The following is a 6,351-nucleotide window of genomic DNA, read 5'->3' on the forward strand; positions in this document are numbered from 1 at the left end:
CAGAGCAGCAGCTGTGACAGAGGAAGACAAGGCATCAGCATACCCTCCTAGCCCAGGTCAGAGCCACCTGTAGAACATGTGAGGATTTTGACTTTCCCCAAATCCTTCGCTTAGACAGTGTGGATAGAAGTCCCCTTGGTCTAACTCTGCTTGCACTGAAGCCAATGGTAAAATCCCCATTGACTTCAATGAGAGCAGAGTCAGGCCAATGTGAGAGCTTCTGAGCATCCCACACTGGGGAGTACGGTTTGGCTAATGAAACAGCTTGGTTTGGTTATTGTATTCAATTGGCTTGATGTTTTGATGGCTGAGGGGCAGTAGTGACATCTGGTAATTCCCTTGTTCTCAAGTTGCTATGTAGCATACACTGTTATATCATGGTACCACCACCAGTTCTAGGTACCTTGGGAGATATAGATGTTTCACCTTCCTTTAAGCATTGAGTGTTGAGGATACCAGACTCCAATGGCATTGAGGATACCAGACTCCAATGGCCTGATCCAGAATGGAAAATCTTGTGTTCCTCTAAAGTAGGTACAGAGCAACATGGAAAGTCAGAACAAACTCAAGAATGGCTATAGAGCTAACAGTAACCTCCATCCCTGCATGCCCAGTATACCTGTGCTGCATGTCCCAGAATAGCAATACCATAGACATGCCCCATACCTCCTGGTATTGCACTAGCACCATGGGGCAGTCCATGCACAGAGTGTCAGTGTGGATTCCAGAGCCCCATGGACTAACAGAGGAGAAAAGATTAAACACACTTCTCCTGCCATTCAGATCCGTGAAGTTAATGGGATGTTTCTGTTGGCGAGTTAGGTTAGACTGAATGGCTGACAAACATTCCCTCTCTCTTTTACACATTGACAGGATCTCAGTGCTGTGGGGACAGGGGCTCAGATTCACTTCTGTCTTGCCTGCAATTACTTTACCAGTCAACAACTGAAGCTCTGGAGAAGCCTCCTCACTCCGGAGAAGGTCTGAAGTATCCTTCATGGTTTTGCCTGAGCATCCAAACCTCCGGAGCGGTCACCCAGCAGTAATGTTAGGTGACCTCAGAATAAGACACACTGTTGCATTCCCTATCTTGTCTGCTTTTTGTCTTGGACTAACAGAATTTATCTTCAATCAACCACATTGCTGTTTGTTGCATTTCCTATGCTTGTTTCCCTGGACACTTCCTCTTGAACACAACAAGCCACCCCCTTTCTTCTAGAGAATACAGCTCTGGACATCTGAGCCCACCGTGAATTGGGAGTCATCGTGGCTGCTTTTAAGTGCAGAAGAAGAAAGGAAGACTCTTCCCAACCACACTAGCTTTCATTCCCTGAAGTCTGGGCCCAGCAGTGTTTCAAGAAGGGAGAGTTGCCATTGCATTCAACATCCAGAAAGTCAAATCCTTCCAGGAAAAAGTAATCACTTCACATGAGCAGAGAAGCAATGAAGATGAGAGCTCTGCGGCTACAGAGCCCAGAGGCCATATGTGTTTAACAGATCTCAGTGATCTGAATGGAGTGAGAAGCTGGCAGCTTCCATTAATGCTGCCACTTGCCTGAAGGTGCCCCATGACAACAGAGGGATATTGCAGTGGCCCAAACTCTGCTCTGACATAATTATACCCCTTTGTGCTTGTTAAGAACCAGCATTTTCTAAGGCCTGGTCTACACTAAGAAGGGGGGTTGAACTAGGGTACGCAAATTCAGCTACGCGAATAGCGTAGCTGAATTCGAAGTACCCTAGTTCGACCTACTCATCCGTCCAGACGCGGCGGGGTCGAACTCCGTGGCTCCCCCGTCGACTCTGCCACCGCCGTTTGCAGTGGTGGAGTACCGGAGTCGACCGCAGCGCTTCCGGAGTTCGAACTATCGCGTCTAGATCAGACGCGATAGTTCGAACTCCGAGAAGTCGAACTCACCACGTCGACCTGGAAGGTAAGTGTAAACCTACCCTGAGACTATCGCCACAAAAACTTAAGTTCTTGAGGGTTGCGATGATCACCACATGCATGATTTTACAAAAATGGAAGAATAGGCTTCTGGCCAGAATAAAGCAGTGGACCTGTCTGAGTTAGCAGCCAAAGAAAGAATTATTTATTGCTATAGAGCACAGTTACCTGAGTCTGAAGAAAATTGGACCCTGTTTCTAGATACATTTGGATAAAAAAAAAGTTGAGACGGCTCAAAGAATGCCAGACCTCCTAACCCCTCCTCTTTTTCAATCCCCCTCGGTCTCCTCCTTCCCTCCTCTCCCAACATGTTCAACTTTTCCTGTTTTATTACTGTTACCCCCATCCTAACACGTTATGTCTGTGTAGTACTGTCTGGTTTTCTATTGTCTGGTATTGCAGCTTTTAAAAGTTGTAAAATGGTGCAACTGCATAATTGTACTGGAGATCCCATGAAGCGTGTGGTATTCAGAAGCACAGAATCATAGAAATGTAGGGCTGGAAGGGACCTCAAAAGGTCATCTAGTCCAGCCCCTTTGCTGAGGAAGGACCAAGTAAACCTAGATTAATAGATTCATAGATTCTAGTACTGGAAGTTTAAGCCCATTGCTTCTTGTTCTATCCTTAGAGATAAGGTGAACAAGTTTTCTCCCTCCTCCTTATGAAACCCTTTTAGATACCTGAAAACTTCTATATTGTCCCCTCTCAGTCTTCTCTTTTCCAGAGTAAACAAACCCAATTCTTTCAGCCTTCCTTCATAGGTCATGTTCTCAAGACCTTTAATCATTCTTGTTGCTCTTCTCTGGACCCGCTCCAATTTCTCCGCATCTTTCTTGAAATGCGGTGCCCAGAACTGGACATAATACTCCAGTTGAGGCCTAACCAGCACAGAGTAGAGCAGAAGAATGACTTCTCGTGTCTTGCTCACAGCACACCTGTTAATGCATCCCAGAATCACGTTTGCGTTTTTTGCAACAGCATCACACTGTTGACTCATATTTAGCTTGTGGTCCACTATAACCCCTAGATCCCTTTCTGCCGTTCTCCTTCCTGGAGAGTCTCTTCCCATTCTGTATGTGTGAAACTGATTGTTCCTTCCTAAGTGGAGCACTTTGCATTTGTTTTTGTTAAACTTCATCCTGTTTACCTCAGACCATTTCTCCCAAGTCGTACATACAACACTCCCATACATACCTAGACCATTCCTGACGGGTATCTGTCCAACCTGATCTTAAAAACCTCTAATGATGGGGATTCCATAACTTTCCTTGTTAACTGATTCCAGTACTTAACTATCCTTATAGTTAGAAAGTTTTTCCTAATTTGTAACCTAAATCTCCCTTGCTGCAGATTAAGATGATTACTTCTTGTCCTACCTTCAGTGGACATGGAGAACAATTGATCTTCATCCTCTTCATAGCAGCCCTTAACATATTTGTTATCAGGTCCCTCCTCAGACTTCTTTTCTCAAGACTAAAATAGCTCAGTTTATTTAACCTTTCCTCATAGGTCAGGTTTTCTAAACCTTTGACCATTTTTGTTGCTCTCCAAGTTGCCCACATCTTTCTTAAAGCGTGGCATGCAAAACTGAACACTGCTCCAGCCAGGGCCGGCTCTAAGCACCAGCGCAGCAAGCTGGTGCTTGGGGTGGCCCATGGAAAGGGGCGGCACATCCGGGTCTTCGGCAGCAATTTGGCGGCGGGTCCCTCAGTCCCTCTTGGAGGGAAGGACCAGCTGCGAAATTGCCGCCGAAAAATGAAGTGGCATGGTAGAGCAGCTGCTGAAGTGCTGCCGATCGCGGCTTTTTTGTTTGGTTAGTTGGTTGATTGGTTGGTTGGTTTTGGTTTTTTTTTTGCTGCTTGGGCAAAAAAGCTGGAGCCGGCCCTGACTCCAGCTGAGCCCTCACCGTGCCAAGTAGAAGACAGTTGCTGCCCAAGTCGTACATACAATACTCCCATACATCCCAGAACGATAGGCCATTTTCGCAGCTGCATCCCATAGTTGACTGATATTCAATTTATGATCCACTCTAACTGCAGACCCCTTTCAGCAGTACTGCTGTCTGGGGAGCACCTCTACTGCCTTCATGTGGCGCCCCCGTCTGTAGCAAAACGAAGCTAAAGTAGATGAAATGCAAAATCAGAGCTTGTTTTTGTCGTGAAAAACAAAAGAAAATGCAGCCTAAAGGAATCATTGTCTAGTGGGGCCTCTATGAGGGCCAGCATTACAAACCTTAGCACTGGGGCTGGGTCCCAAGGTGCTGCACTTCAATACGGAGGGGATTTCAGCAGCCAAGAGGGACATCCTGCTCCAGCTGGCTGTAGAACATGAAGTACGTGTCATCTTGCTTCAGGAAATACACTGTACTGCTGACACTCTGTGACCCCAGGTACCCCTTAGTGCCAGCTGTTGAGGGGCACAGCAGGGGTACAGAAGGGTACAGAGCTCTCCTGGGTCTTGCATGTACATTCTGGTTCACCAAAGAGTGTCATGCGTAGTCTCAAACAAAAGCCGGTGGCGTGTGTGGATATTGTGTAAGGAGTTATGTATATACACTGAAAAGTATATCCTTCAGGACTGTGTCTAGGGACTGATCACCAGCAAAGGGGAAGACCAGGTTTTCTGTCAGGCAAGAAGTGTTTCTTTATCTGGCTGAGCACATATAAGTTAAGTGTTGTACAGCTCACAGTGGGCCTCATCTCACCAGTGTGAACCGAACATGAATGAAGGATTGTGACAACTTCAAAGAGAGAGAAGTAACAGAGAGAAGTAAACGGCAGGGGAGGGGGTCCCTATCTTGAGGCGCACATCAAAGGTTTGCTCTTGTGTATTTGGGGGGCAAAGAAGGCACTCCAGCATCCTTCACCTAGGAAGTAAACAGACCGCGGGTACGCTTCATGAAAGAGGGCTCTGGACCAGATTTGGTTGAATGCCCTGGAGAGAACTTTGGGTGAGATAAGCTTCTTTAGACAGGACATTAGTTAAGCTTAGTCTCTAGAAAGTGTGTTTTGATTTTGTTTTATATGTAACCATCTGTCTCCATCTAAGGGCCTGAATATGGACACAAACCTGATGGCTCTTTTTACTGAGCAAGAGTTCTACCTGGTTCTATAACAGTTGCAGCACATCGATTTCAGCCTAACAAGGCTCCTGGTCTAGGTAACAGACACATCGAGTTGGTCTCTCATTTTGGGCCAGTCACCAAAAGCTAATTGATTCAATTTCTGAATTGTTCCCACGATTACAGCATCCCAAAAGTCTGGGGCGGAGCAAAGGTTTTAGCTATTCCCAACGCAGGGAAACCCAGGGAAACCAAAGAGCTACTGACCATTTTTTTCGCTTGTGTTACTGTGAGGGGGTGTGCACACCCCAACACTAGCCAAGACAGGCTTAAACCCACACTATGGACAGTGGAAGTCCCACCCCCTAGGCCAGACTGGGCATACTCCAGATGCTGCAGTAGTATAAAGGGAGGAATCCCAGCTCATTGGGGGCTGGATGCCAGAGGGGAAGGACCTGTGCTGGGAGCTCCCTCTGAGAACCAGCTACAGCCCCTACCTGCAGAGACCAGAGGCCCCAAAGGCAGGCTTGGACCTCTGCGACCAACAGAGCTCCAGGAAGTGACCTGTGCAGCAGAGCCTGGAGACCCTGAAGCCTCAGGGAACACCACACCAGATAATGGGTGCTGTGGTATACCCTTTCTGGTGGTCGGCACGCATCTGGTGAAGGTCTTCGCTAGGGTGGGGATACCCAAAGAAATCCTGACTGATCAAGGCACCAATGTGTCCTCTAAACTGATAGCAGAGCTGTGCCGTCTCCTGAGTATATGGACTCTCAGGACATCGGTCTACCAACCCCAAATGGACGGCCTAGTGGAATGCTTCAATAGTACTCTGAAGTCAATGCTATGAAAATTTTTGGAGGATGACCCCCCCATCATTGGGATACACTATTGCCAGCCCTACTCATCGCCATAAGGGAGGTGCCTGAAGCCTCAACTGGGTTCTCTCCTTTTGAGCTTCTTTACGGCCGACAACTGAGGGGGATGCTTGACCTCCTGAGGGAAGACTGGGAGGCATGAGAGATGCGAGCCTGTGGAACCACCCAGTACGTGCTACATCTCTGGGAGTGACTCCAGACCTTGGGTGCCTTCGCCCAAGAGAACCTGATACAAGCCTGTAGCAGGGTGGACCCCTGCTCCTGCCCTGAGGGGTTTAAAAGCGGCCTGGCAGGGCTCGAGAGCTGCTGCTCTAAAAGCTGGGCTGATTGGGGAAGTGGCTGCAGCTGGGCCACACCCCAATCAGGCCACAGCTGGCCCCTATAAAAGGCCAGGGAAGCCAGAGGCAGTCAGTCTTCCTCTGCCTGAAGAGGGAGAAGGGCCTGGCTGCAGGGAGCTACAGACA

The sequence above is a fragment of the Mauremys mutica genome, chromosome 23 (assembly GCF_020497125.1).
Source record: "Mauremys mutica isolate MM-2020 ecotype Southern chromosome 23, ASM2049712v1, whole genome shotgun sequence".
NCBI classification, from domain to species: domain Eukaryota; kingdom Metazoa; phylum Chordata; order Testudines; family Geoemydidae; genus Mauremys; species Mauremys mutica.